This window comes from Balaenoptera physalus (assembly GCF_965194825.1).
Source record: "Balaenoptera physalus genome assembly, chromosome: 11".
Taxonomy (NCBI): domain Eukaryota; kingdom Metazoa; phylum Chordata; class Mammalia; order Artiodactyla; family Balaenopteridae; genus Balaenoptera; species Balaenoptera physalus.
Window position 1 is genome coordinate 104,407,529 of NC_138896.1, and position 14,464 is coordinate 104,421,992.

Genomic DNA, 14,464 nt, shown 5'->3' on the forward strand with positions numbered 1-14,464 from the left:
TTAATTCCTCTTATTCCTCACAAAAGCACCCATGAGGTAGGCATGGTATCCTGTTTTACAGATAAGGAAACAGAGAGCTGAAGCCCCTCACTCATCCGGGATCACAGAGACAGGATTAGAAAGTGATGGCACAAGGATTGTGGGGCAAGCAGGCTGGCTCAAACGGAGATGCTATTGTGTACACTTGGGCTGTTTTCTCTCTAAATGTGGATTGATTTTCTCTCTAAATGTGGATTGAACAGTTGTTGTTTGCTCCTTCTAAAGAACTTTTGATTCTTCAGAACTGGTATTAATCTTGGGAGAGAGAGGAGTTCCTTCTTGGCCCAAATCATAAACGTTCACTCACTCTGGTTCATTGTTGTTGCACATTGAGTTGTGTCCTCCCCAAAGATACGCTGGAGTCCTAACCCTGGCACCTGTAAACGTGACCTTATTTGGAAATAGGGTCTTTGCAGATGTGATCAAGTTTAGATGAGGTCATCCTCAATGAGGGTGGGCTCTATTCTAAAATGACTGTTGTCCTTATAAGGAGAGAGAGATTTGAAAATAGAGACAGACAGAGGCCGGGCAGCCGTGTGAAGACAGAGGCAGTAACGTAGTGAGTAATGTAGTTACAGGCTAAGGGACAACAAAGACTGGCAACCATCAGAAGCTTCCCGACAGGCTTCAGAAGGAGTGTGGCCCTGCTGACCCCTTGACTGCAGACTACTAGCCTCCAGAACTGTGAGAGAATAGATTTCTGTTGTTTCAAGTGTCCCGGTTTGTGCTAATTTGTTACGGCAGCCCTAGGAAACTGATACAATAGTGTATTGAGCACCTACTGCTACAGGCACCCTGGGGATATGACGTTAAGTGAGACAGGAACTCAGACCCTACCATGTTCAGTTTGGTGGATCTGGCTTAATCCTAACTCTACTCTAGGAAGAAATAAACAATAATAAGTAGTAGCTCAAGTGGCAGGAGACACGAATTCTAGGTCTAGTTCAGACCCCTCAAAATGCTGTGTGACCCTGAAGAAGTCGCTTTCCCTCTGTGGACCTATCTTTTCACTTTTTCTGTGAAGTCAAGGAGTTGGCCCAGATACTCTTTAAGGGATATCCTAGCTCTAAAGTTCTATGACCTGCTGGGGTGAGGACAGGTGGGGAGGGGCAGAGACAGCATGGACAGTCTCCCATGCTCCTGTCCGCCACCTCCTTTAAGGAGCTCATGCGCTCTGCCTGCCCTAATCACCCCAGGGCCAGATACCAGACAACTAGGGACAGTCCCTATGCCCCAGAGCTCGCTGAAATTATTCTAACTAGCCAAACCTAAACCTGCTTACCCTGCCTCTCCTGCTCCTTCCCGGGGAAACCACAATAAAGGCTGCTGTGGGTGTTTTTTCTCTGCTCCCTCGGCCTCCTGACTGACCCTGGTGCTTCCCTGTGTGGCCTCCCATGGTGTGGTGTGCCCCCTCCTCTTGGGAACTGTGAGTCACAAACTGTCTTTTCAATGGCAGTCATCTCCTGATCTATTGGCCTTACCGCACCTGAATCATATAAAATCTACATTTTCAAACAGGGATGATATTGCCTACCGCATAGGATTGTCATGAAGGATAAAGTAGATAAACATGGAAAATGGTCTCACACAGCATCTGGCATATGGCAGGGGCTTTAGAAATGTCACTTTCTTTTCTCTCTCCCCTAGCTCTATCTTTTCCCCTCTGTCTTCCTACCCCCATCTCTCTCTTCCTCTCTCCCTCCCATGACTGGCTATATAATTTGTGGGACCCAATGCAAAATGAAAATTTGGGGTCCCCTGTTCAAAAAGTATTATGAATTTCAATATGGCAACCACAGAGAATTAAATCAAGTGTAGGGCCATTCTCAGCACAGGGCCCCGCCTCACTCACAGGTCACACACCCACGGAGCTGGCCCTGCTCCTTCCTCCTTCCCTGCCTTCCATCAAGTTCTCTTCTGCTTCTCAAATCTTTCTAGCCTGATTTTTCAATCTCAAGGCCCCAATTTGACCCCCTTTGTTCTTGTTCTCTACTAATGGATTCAAATTTTTAGATACCATACAGCTATTAATTCCACTTCATTGGTGGGGATAGGAAAGGAGGCCAGTCTGAATTAATGAAAAATCTAAGAAATAAGACTTTACTAGAGAAATACAGTTTTATTATTGACACTTGCAGATTTATACGGTGACAGAGGTGACATGGAGAGGAGGGAAGAGAAGAGGAAGTTAGAGTTTTGGGATGTGATTTAACAAATAGAAAAGATTTAACTTGTAATGAGCACATTCCTTATTTGCAAATAATGCTACTAAACACTCTCTCCCTTAAGTAGGTTAATATTTCTCTTGTCAGCAATCACTTTGCCTGGTGAAACATTTTTACTGCTAAAGATGATGGTAAAATTCTTCTGCAGTGATTCTATGTAACGAAACAATTTCCCTGAAATTGTTCCATAGTATAGATCAGGTTATAAATTCTTTTCAAAGGGCAATCTAGTACAACAAATTCTCTCTCTACACCCTGCTTCTACAACAGTCACATCTTCAGAGCATCCTTCTAAAATTCCACAGCACACCAGTCTCGGACTTAATCTCCACTGGCTCTGCTGTTTCAGATCTAACGCTCGTCCTGTCACAGTTAGACCCAGACCTATCTTGGGGTGGTAGCTCCAAACAGTTTACATACCCCACACCTCCAAGCCTTAGCAACCTGGGCCTGGATGCCCTCCTCTCAACTGTAGAGTCTATCAAAATCCTAACTCATGTTTCAAGGTCCAGCTCAAAGGTCCTCTCCTCCAGGAAGCTGCCTCTGACTTTTCCAGGCAGAACCTGTGCCTCTGTCTGCCCCTGCGGCACATCTATTACAGCATCTGTGTTCCTAACAGTCGTTTGTGAGACTCTTTGAGAGAGAGTGAGAGCGCCCGTGGGCCCGGGGTCTTGTCCATCTCTGGGGAGGCAGGGCGGCCCAGCAGTTAAGTAGCAGAGGTGGTCCCAGCCCCACTAACCAGCTGCATGCAGATGGTAACAGCAGCTTCACAGCCCCAGGAGGATTAAATCAAATGATAACCTGAAAGTGCTTAACGGAGCCTGGCAGAAAGCAAGCTCAAAAAACATTAACAATTCTCCGAGAACACTGGTGTGTAAACACGAGGTCACAGGATGGCCACGCATCCCAGTTTGGCTGGACAGTCCTGGTTTATGTCTGTGGTCTTGGTGTTATTAATAATGCCCGCTCTTGTTCTCGAAAGTGTCTTGGTTGGGATGGCGAATTATATGGTCACCCTAGACGGCTGGGACCAGATCTGTTTTATTTACCAATGTCTCCCTGGCACATCAAACAGTGCTTAGCACATACTGAGTACTTAATAAAAATTTATCAAATGAATGAATGTGTCTCCAGGACCCAGCAGGTACCTGGCACCTGGTAGGAGTTTCATAACTACAAGACATGGCTGATTTCACAGTATTTCCAAGCACCTCTTGACTCAAAGAAGGCATGAATCAAGGCTTGGAGAATGAATGGATGAATGAATGAATGAGTTCCCCCCGCCCCATCTCCTCTGTTGTCAATAGTACCTTTGAGAGAAGGAATGGCATCTCACAGAGGTAGGGAGAAGAGTGGGTCAGATGGGGAAGGTGAGGCTGATGCTCCCCCATGAGACTGTGGGGAGAGGGGGGAATCTTCCTGGGGCTGCAGCAAGGTCCTCTCTTCATTTCCCAGTTAGAAATTAGGGATTGTTCTCCCCATGGAAGCAGCAAGAAACCACAGCCTACATTAGCCGAACCAGTAGGTCCAGAGGGCGCTTGAGGGTCTGGGACCCTTGCCACCACTGAACATTCCATACAGGGCACAGGGGTTCAGGGTTCTAGCAGGTGCTGCTCCCCAGCAGCCCACACAGCCACAGGGGAGAACCCACGTAAATCTAGGTGCCAGAAGCAGAAGGGAGAGGATGGGAATGGTTTCTTCCCTTCCAGGCCCAGAAAGGAAATTTCACACGTTGGTAGCCAAAAATTTTTGCACACAGACTGTGTACTAGGCATGACAGTAAGAACTTTAAGAATATTAACCCAGCCATCAGAACAGCCCTGTGAGGTAGCTACCCCCATTTTACACATGGGGAAAGTGAGTCAGAGGGGAAATGACTTGTCAGAGGTCACACAGCTAGTAAGAGACAGAGCCCAAATCCCCCAGGTGTAGGAACCAAACAGGAGTCCTCTCCATCCCTCCCCAACCCACTATAAGAAAGCCCAGTTCCTGCTCCTTCTTGGGGTTGGCTGTGTGACCTTGGGGCTGGCTCACCCTCTCTGGGCCTCACTTCCCTTTTCCAAGACTAACGATCCAGGATGCTAAGACACACCCGATGGCCAGACATAGTTTCTCCGGAGACCACAGCGCTTCAGAATGACCATGCCCTTGGGCGAGTCCAGGTGTGCAGAAACATACTGACCCACTTTGGGGCCCTAGGGGGGTACCTGCCTGAGCCCACTTTCTCAAGGACCCTTTGACGCTGGGCTGAAAAATCAAGCTTCGGATCTGAGAGTCCAACTGAGTGTGCGGCTTTGGAGCTCTTGTGTCACCAGGTAGGGGACTCCTGGTGCTTGGAGAGGGGCGCCAGGAAAAGGCAATGCCGGAGATGCAGACAGCACCCGGCAGAGGGTCCTGGAGCGCTTCAGCCCTTAGAAGCCTGGAAACCGCCTTTGCGGAGGAGAGAAGCCCCCAGCCTTGGGTCAACGTCCACAGCTCTGCTCACGTCCCTAGACTGCAGGAATCAGGGCCTGGAGAAAGGGGACCCCCAATACTGGGGGGGGGGGGGAGCCTGGCAGAGGAGTCAGAGCCAGCTGGGAAGGTAGAAATTGGGGGGTTCTAGAGCCCTAAAGGCCCCCCCACCCCCGCTCCGGGGCTGTTCGGAGCCCCTGAAAGTTTGCGCGCGGCAGGCACACGGCGCGCCCCCTCCCCGCGGCCGCAGGCGCCGGGTCCACAGGCGCCCACCCCGGCCCGCCCCGCCCGCGCCCGGTGCCCGCTCAAGGTCACCGCTGACAAGGCGCCTGCCTCCGCGGGGCGAGGGGACCCAGGACGCGCTCCGGCTCGGGCTCTGGCCCGGTAGGGGTCCCGGGGCCGAGCGCCCGTGGAAGGGAAGCCGGCCGGGAGGGAGATAGAGACCAAGGAAGAGGGGAGGAGGCCCAGAGCCCCGGGCCCGGCCGCCCCCGCCTCACCTGCGCCGGCTCCGCGAGTGAGATGCTGCCGCTGCCGCTGCCGCTGCCGCCGCCACTGGTGCGCGCCCGGCCCGGCCCGGCCCCGCTGAGGCTGCGGCTCCTGTGCCGCGGCTGCCCCGCGCTCGCCTCGCCCCGCGGCCCCGCCGCCGCCCGCCTGCCTCCCTCCCTCCGCCGTCGCCTCTGCCACCGCTGCACTGCGCTCTGCCCGCCTCCCTCCCTTCCTCCCTCCCCTCCCGCTCCCTCCTCCCCCGCGCGCTCCCCCTCGGCCCTCCCCAAACTCTGCACGGAGAGCGCCCTGCCGGACCGGAGCTCGCTGTCCAGCCCAAGCCCTCCCCCACGCGCACGTGCTGGGTGTCCCGGGGAGGGGTCTCTGGCCTCTCCCAGGGCTCCGTCTTCAGGTACCTCCATCGGCACCAGCCCCTTACCCCACCCCCCCGGCCCCCCACCATCAGCTTGGCCCTTGGAGGCATCCCTTCTCTCCCTTCCCCTTGGGTCAGGGTGTCCCAACCCTCCCTTCCCAACACACCTGGAACCTGTGGCTGTGTGGAGTGGGTATATGAGGAGACCAAGCTTTGGGGGAGGGGCTGGCTGGACCAGTTCTACAGTGTTTAGCCTGAGGGCACTCAGACCCCAAGAAAAATGGGGCTAGTGCAGGAGCACCTGTTGGCCCCCCCCCCCCCCCCCCCCGCCTCCAGCCTGGCCTGGCCTAGAGCCTAGAGGAGGCCAGGACAGAGGCCCTGCGGAGAAGAAAGGTGAATGCCCCAGGCACACACTGAAAGCACTTCCCCAATGCAGGCGTCCCCTCCTTGGCACAGGCCGCAGGTCGCTGAAAAGCCTAGGGCCACCAGGAAGCCGGGCCACCTGACTCCCAGTGCCTCGGTCTGCTCCACACCATCAATTAATCATGCCCACTTGCTTATTTATTTATTGTCTTTATAAAAAGCCAAATGCACTGCTCTGCTCGCAGGAAGAGAGAAGATGGGCCCCCATGAGGTGGGGGGCAGGGAGGGCCGGACCATGGTAACTCCCCATCCCCAGGCCTTGGTTTGTTGAAAGAGGAGCTAGGGTGGCTGGGAGACCCTGGGCTCTAGGTGTCTGGAAAGCCTGCTTCCTAGGAACAGCTGGGATCCTGCTACCATTCATGGGGCCAAAATTCATCATGGTCTGTGCTCTGAAGCCCTGGGATGGCTCAGAGGATATTCACTCTTGGGGGTTTAGGCATAGAGGGAAGAGGGGGCCTGGGAGGCCATGACCAAAAGGAAATCCAGCAGGTGTGAGAGGAGGTGTCTCCAGGCTCTTGGCTCAGAACACTCCGTTCTCACTGCTGCGCACTTGGCTTGGCAGGCGGCACTGCATCTCCTGCTGCAGCCCTCTGCTCCCCCCAGGTGCCCAGAGGACATCTCCCCACGGACGCCCCCCTTCCCCATCCCACTGAATGACACTGCGGGCCTCCAGATGACCAGCTCCAGGCTCTCCCATCACCAAGTCGTCACTGACGGGGCCTCCACAGTCCCTCTGGAATCTGTTGAAGGGCCCCAACACCTCTCTTCTGGATTCTCACAGTTGCCTCCTCTCTGCCTCCATCCAGCTCTCACACTAGCCTTCATGAAGCCAGACATGGATCACATCTGCTCCTGCTCTAAAACCTTCCATAGCTCCCTAGTGCCCTCGGAAGTCCCAGAGCCTCGGTCTGCCATTCCAGGTTTCCTGCTCTGGCCCCAGGTGCCCTTTCCACTCTGTTCCCACCTTGGTTTCCAACGCCCCTCCATGATGCACATTTGGCCCTATACCATGTCTCTTGCCTCTCTTCTGCTCCTTTGATGAAAATGCCTTTCTCCCTCTCTCAATCAGTCCCTGTCCAGTCATAGTGTCAAGGCTCAGCTTTAGTTACTATTTCTTTTATGAAACCTTCAGAAACCAGCAGACAAGTTGAAAGGCAAAAGGAATGGGTATGAAAAGCTGCAAAAGGTGAGGCAACTCAGTGTAAAAGTAAATGACACCACAAAAGTCCTAGTGACAAAACTCACCAGCTGGATGACCTTGGGCATGCCCTCAACCTCTCTGAGCCTGTTAGTTTATTTAAAGGGTGATAATTCCATAGCCTCCTCCAAGGTAAACACGCAACAAACGGTAGCTATTCTTGAGCACCTACTGTGTGCTAAGGCTCTGGGATTTGCAAGAATGACTTGGTAGGGATTTGAAGGACAGCAGAGAGAATGCCTATAAGGACCAGGCAATACTGAGTGAGGTGGGCTGGTTCTGACTTATGGCTCTCTCCTCTGGAATCTACCAATGAGAAAAAGCAACAGTGCATGTGAGGTGACAAATAGCAGCTGACACTGGCTCTATTGGGGGAGGTAACAAGGAGTGGTGGGGACTGTGGCATCTGCCCTGTCAAATGGGTACAGCCGCTACTCAGCTCCACCCAACTGTTGGCCAAGCAGGGATGTGAGTCTAGACCACCATTTTTCTATTTTTTCAAGAGAAGCCGGACATCTGGATTTTTATGTGAATACTCTTGATCTGTAAATGTCATCAACAATTTATAAAAATTTAAAACTCTGAGAGGAGCAAACACTGTATAGCTGTGGTAGGTTTTTGGCCCGCAGGCCAGCAGCTTATGACCTCTGGATTAGCAGGAGAAAGATCAATGTTATTTATTTACACACAGACACACACGCCCCTTCTCTCTCCCGCAGAATGTGGTCCTGTCCACCTAAGAGGCACAAGGGGTCGTGGGAGTGGAGTGGACAGGATGGGGGGGTCAGGTGAGGCACTGGGCTCACTACTGCACATGGGAACCTAGACCAGCCCCCTCTCAGTTTCCTCATTTGAGAATGGGGGGGGGGAAGAATTGCTCGGCTGTGGCAAAGTTTATGTGAAGTGACAAGTGTGTGAGAAATGAGGACATGGGGGTTCCAGTGACAACGCAGAAGAGCATCTGGTAGCGAGGGAGCTTTGGCAATCTGGATGCCCAGAAGTCCCACTCTACTAAAAATAGGCCTCTGACAGACCCTTGCAACTTGAAGACTTCTTTAGCGATGGAACTGGCAGCAGATAAAGAGGGAAATGGCCGCTTCCCTCTGCCGGACCAGGAAGAAGAGGCAGGGAGGTGACCGGCGCTTGGCGAGCTGGTGGGCACATCATCTCTGAGTTCACAACAAGAAGAGAAAGAAGCATGGGTCCCCGGTGGCCTGTTAGAGGGGCAGGGGCCAGAAGTGGCTGAGAGCAAAACTGGCCAGGATGGCGTGATCCCAGGACTGCGAGAAAGTCCCTCAAAAGTGATTTTGATGGGATGGGATTAAAGCCAACTTTATTTTCCAATCCCCCACAAGGACTGTCTCTTACTATTTTAGTCATAGTAAAAGTCATTCAATGCACACACACAAAATGATAGTCCTACTAAGCAAGAAGGAGGGGACATCTAAATAAATCGATGAGCAAGGTCTTCATCAGGTAGAAGCCACCTTTAAAACTGCATCCTCTCAGACACATTTTTATCTCACCTACCTGGAGACCTTGGTACCGGAATCTGTAAAGAGATTCCTGGGCTGACTCAGGTCCAGAGTCGGAATCTCCAAGGAGAGGAGGCTGAAGACCTCCTGCCCCACCCCGATCCTGTCCTCTAGAAGCTCGGGAGACTGAGCTGAGCAAATGTTTATTGAGCAGGGGAGAGGAAATGGCAAGCCAGATCCCTCCCATTAAGGGTCTCTAAATGCAGCTGGGAAAACCCAACTCCCCAAATACAAGGCAGGTTGATCAATACACTTGAGTCACAAAGCATCACCAAGGAGACTGAACGGGGATTTCCTCTGGGGAGGATGGGAGGGCAGAGAGAACATTCTGCGTATACCCGGTATATTTCAGGCTTTGTGAGAATCTTTTACACTAACGATCGCCCATGTTTTATTTGTGCAGTTTTAAAACTTAAATGAGAAGGAAAAACACCCAGTGCTGAGGCAGCCAGGGGAGGGATGATTAATTCTGAAGACAGCCAGTGAGGAAGACTTCGGAGGTGGAATTTTACAGGGTTTTGAAGCAAGAGGACAGATGACAGAAACAATAGCTGAACTCTACTGTGTCGATTACTATTCTTAGTATTTTGAACATACTGATTTCATCCTCCCAACGAGTCTATCAGGCAGGTGTTTGTTAGCAGACGCTACTGATGCACCACCCTGCAGGTACGCCCAGCCCCTTGCTCTCTGGGGTCTGGCTTCTCACACCTGCACCCTTCTCCGGAGGATATGGTCCTTGGCCGATGGGAACCACTAGGTAGCAACAGCCTCTATGGTGCAATTCACCCTCCAGGGCTCCCCCAGGGATCAGGCTGAGGGTGGACTTGTCCTGAAACCACATCTTTGCCAAGCACCTTTCCCTTCCCTGTCCTGCCCCACTCCTTCCCCTGCAGGTTTCTCTTGAGAGCACTCTTTCAGTAAATGCCATGCACAAGAATGCCCATCCCAGGCTTTGCTTCTGGGGAACCAGACCTCAGATCGTTTTCTTATTCCCATTTTGCAGTTGAACAAGCGAAGGCACGGATCAGCTAAGGCACTGATCTAGAAAAAGGAAGAGCCAGGCCAGCTGCCTCTTCTCCATTCCCAGAAGGATTTCTCTAAGGGGACGAGGGGCATGTCAAGGGCATGTCAGAGAGAGACGAGAGAGACGGGGCATGAGAATGTGGGGGTGAGGGGTCTGATGTGCCTGCAGCGAGGGTGTGTCAAGTGAGACAGGGAGGGAGGCAGGAAGGACAGTGGCTGTGCAGCCATAGAAGGGGTTTGGCCCCAGCTGAGAACTCATCCATTCATTTATCTGATGTGTGTGCACCAACGGTGAGCCAGGCCCTTGCACGATGTGCAGGATTCAGAGATGAATGTGTATGAATCCTCTTCCTCAACAGGGGCTAGTGGAATGGGAGGGGGGTTAAGGAAAGGGGATAGACCCAAACCCAAATGCTCAGGAAAGCAAAATCGGGCAATTGTAGCTGGTTCTGTAGTAAGAGAAGGGAGGCACAGAGTGAGACAGAAGGAGGAAAGATAGAAATAAGGGAAATGTGTTCAACTCCACCTCTCCATGAAAGAAAATGATGCTTGGGCTGACCGTGAACCAGCATGGCAGGGAGGGACAAGTCTATTCCTCCGCAGGACTGTGTTTATCGAGATGAAATTCAGCACGGACCAAGAGCCTGTTCTGTACTGTGGTTGTGAAGATGCACTCCTTCCAGTTCCCATGGGGGACTCTCCATCTGACTTGGAAGACAGGGGTCAGATGGAGAACCCTGGGGATTCAGATTAGGCTTAACATACACCAGGGTGGCTGCTGGAAAAGCTAATGCAGTTGGAGGCAGGAAACCCCGTCGGGATGGGATCTGCAGCGCAAGCTGGGGAGGGAGAGGGAGGTGCTCAGGCCACGCATATGAACCATGACGTAGCAGAGGGACCAGAAGCGTCTGTAGGACTAGGGAGGGTAGGATAGGGCCCCCAGAGGTCAGACTGCAGCCCTGCCAGGAGGACCTTCCACCAGAGCTACGATGAAGCCCCTCACAGAGTCAGAAGGTGCAGCAAGTAATCTCTGGGGCTTCCTCCAGCCTGGACCTAGGACGGGATGTAAACCAGACTTTGAAGGATATTAGGACCCCAAGAAGTGAGACCAAGAGGGTGTGGGTGAGGAGAGCTGCCAAGCCCGGGGGAGGGAGAGGAAGGGCTTCTCTCCTATAAATATGTGGTCTTTAAATGTCATCTTTGGAGAAAATACAGCAACCTTTTGAGGGTGAGAGTCTGTGTGGCATCTGAAAAAGGTGCTGGTAGTGCCCCACTGCATTCCCCTGGCAAATGAGCGCCAGTCTTTGCAAGAACTTCTGTCTGACCGGGGGAGCATCAGCCCATACGTGGGGCAAGGCAGACAGGCTAGAGAGTCATTCCTCCCGGGAGCAGCCCTCAATTAGTGGCTGATGGGAGCTGGGGTGTGAGTTCTCCAGCTCCTCCGCCCGTTGGGCAGGATAACTCTGAGCTTGCTGGTCTCTATCAGCAACCAGACCACCTTGGTGGGAGTCAGCTCCAGTGGTCCCAAGCGTAAGCAGCTTGATGATGACACTTTGCTGGCCTCCTTCTCTTCCCTTCCCTGTCTCACTTCCCTCGCCCCTCCTGGTTTCCTGGAATCACCTCCCAAATGAGCTACTTAAGCTTGAATCCTGGTCTCAGTGTCTGTTTGGGGGAACCCAAAGCAGGAGAGCATCACAGTTAAACTTAGGGGCTTTGCAGTCAGAGGACTCAGGTTCAAGCCCCAGCTCTGGCCTTCACCTGGACCAGGTACTTAACTTCGCCAAGCTTCCATCTCCTCATGTTTAAAATGAGGGTGGGGTAATAATTGTACCTGCCTCATAGATTTCATGTGATCATTCATTCGTTCCACAAATATTCATTGAGTGCCTACTATGTACCAGGCACTGTTCTAGGCTCTAGGGACACAGCAGGGAACAAAACTAAATTTCTGAGCTCACGAAGTTTACCTTATTGAGGAAATCAGATACTAAATAAACATATAATATCAGGCAGTGATAAAAAGCCAAGGAAAAAATAAACCTGGATAGAGAATGATGGAGGTTATTTTAAATGTAAGTGAATTAAATGAGAGAATTCACACAGTGTCAAGCATACTGTGAGGCACACAATAACCATTCAATAAATGTTTGCTAATAAAATCTTCAGCACCATCCCCATCATCACCTTCTCTTCCCACCCACCCCTGCCGTTTGCTCATTGACTCAGATGAGAAATACGTATTGGTCCCTCCTCAGTGCCAGACCCTCTGCGAGGTGCTGGGGATACTTTGGTGAGAAAAACAAACATTATCTTGACTTTTGTGGACTCATATTCTAGTGGAGAAGAATAATAACAAAAAACCCCCAAATATCATTAGACATTTACACACTAAAATCAGTACTTGTAAGGGAAAATAAAACACACTGCACTATGAGAGAAGGAACGTGAACAGCATGTGCAAAGGTCCTGGGGTGGGGTAGGAGAAGGACAAGAGTAAGAATCAGAAAGAAGTTAAGTGTGACTGGAGCAGAGAGAGCAAGAGGGATTGTGGGCAGGAAGAGGTAGGCAGGGGCCAGACCATTCCAAGCCATTCTACCATTTATCAAATGCCAATCAATATGTCAGTCTCTGTTTTAAGCTCTTTGTATGTATTATCTCATTAAGACTCAAGCAACCCTTTGAGGTGAGTATTTTTATTATAAATCTTATACCCCAAAAACCCTAAAGCTCAGAAAGGCAAAATAACTTGTCAAGGTCGCCCAGTTAGTGGTGAAGCCAGAATTTGAACCCAGATCTCTCTGACTCCAGGGTCAGGCTAGAATAACAATCTCCATCTTTATCTTAAAAGCCACAAGAACAGTGATTCAAGATAGTGCTATAGGGGGAAACTGGCTTTCAAAAGGTACATGAAACCTCTACGATTTCTTGAAATTGCATGCAAATCTACAATTATTTCAAAATAAAAAGTTTAAGGAATTGTTAAAAAACCAATAGAGAGCCATTGAGAGTTCTTAAGCAATAAGGGGACCTGATCAAAACAGCAGTTTGATAGGATTCCATTGGCTTCCCTGAGGACCAGAGGGGGAAGCAGAGGCACTGAAATGATCCAGGTGAGAGATGCTGCTGCCTTGGATCTTGTGTGTGGGAAATACAGGGAATTAAGAGATGTTTGGGAGGTTTATGGTGCCTGGCCGTGGAGCTGGTTTGGTTGGGAGGGAGGTAGAGAGAGAAAACTGTGAGGTTGGTGGAAGATCAGTGACATAGGCTCAGGCCCCAGTTCTCGGCCTGGAGTCTGACTTGCTGGGGACCTGGGGTGCTGTCACTTCCTTGGGGCTCAGTGTTGTCATGGGTAAAATGTGGGGGTGAGGTGCACTAGACAGGCTCAAGGCCACCCCAGCTTGAGAAAATGCCACGCCGTGCTAACCTCTGCATCATGAAAGGGACCTAAGGACCAAAAAAGCCCCCCAGTGCACACGCTGTCATATTGAACACCATGCCGTTGGTGTTTTCTATGTCTGTGCAAGTGCCCTGCTGGAAATTCAGCTCTCCCAGGGCAGATGGGGCATCATTGTGCCCCTGGCACCTGGTGCAGGGGCTTATGTGGAGGACAGGCTGCAAAATGTTTAACTAGGGCTGCACAGCCCTTACAGTGGCCTGATGTTTAAAAAGAGCCGATAGTCATGAACTGGCCCAGACTTGCGGAAGCATCTCTAGGCTCAACAGAAAAGGCTTTTTTCCATTGCACACTTTTCAGTGCAGGGTGGACTCCAAAAGCAGGACAAAGTGCCCTCCTTGTCATGCTGGCAAAAGAAAGAAAAACAGGATTCCAACCCCACTTTCACCACAAAGGGAGGGAACCTCCCACTGGATACGGAAGGGCTGGGTCCATGGGCCAAAGTCCGAAAGGAGAAAGGAAAGGCTAGTCCCCGGGGGCTCTTGAGTGTCCAGGGTCCAAAGAGGAGCATCCAGTCCTAAAAAGACACCCAAGTTCACTGCAGAGTCACCGGCCCAGGTCCTGAGACATCTGGGAGGACTCTGGGAGAAATGCCAGAAGGCTGGAGACAGGGAAATTGTGTCTTGATTTTCAAACAAGGAAAAATGTGATGTCCAGAAACTACAGCCCTGTATGCTCAAAGGCAATCACTGTGACAAGAGCGACGAATGTGGGTGTCAGTGGCCTGCCCTGTGCCAGGCCCCACCCCAAGCACCTTGGGTGGGCAGTTATAGAAGGCAAGGCCCTGTTGTTAAGGAGCTTGCAATCTGTCAGGGGTCAGAGACATACAGTACATTAAGATTAGAGGGGAAGGGAGGTCCCATTTGTTTAAGGATATCTTGGAAAGCATCATGAGGAGGTGGATTTAAGGTGGATTTATACCGTAAAACCTCAGTCATTAAACCACTGTGACACTGGCAAATAAAGAGGCAGGTGTAACAACAGAACAGAATAGAAAGTCCAGGAATAGGCTCAAATCCATATAGGAAGCTGGAATATGATAAAGGCAACATCTCGAATCAGTGGGGTTCAAATGGACTTATTAATAAATGGCACTGGGACGAACGGGCAATCATTTGGGAAAAGATATGATTAGATCCATACCCTATACCGTATGCCAAATGGATCAAGAAGATTGAAATTCTAACTTAATAACAAAAACATGAACCCATAAAGTATCAATATAAAGTTTGGGCAAACTCCTTTAATACTTTGGAG

At 51.1% G+C, this 14,464-nt stretch overlaps 1 protein-coding gene across 8 annotated transcripts in view; it reads right to left on the reverse strand.

Annotated features, from left to right (window-relative positions):
• The window catches only part of ATP2B2 (ATPase plasma membrane Ca2+ transporting 2), a 354,644-nt gene extending 349,353 nt beyond the window's left edge, over positions 1-5,291 (reverse strand). For 3 of the 8 annotated variants that reach the window (XM_082415653.1, XM_082415650.1, XM_082415651.1), the window contains exon 1: positions 5,213-5,291. The gene's annotated coding sequence lies outside the window, so the exon portion shown is untranslated. The remainder of the gene's footprint in view (positions 1-5,212) is intronic. The other 5 variants (XM_082415648.1, XM_082415644.1, XM_082415652.1 and 2 more) reach the window with 3 other exon arrangements.
• Positions 5,292-14,464: the final 9,173 nt, after the last annotated feature.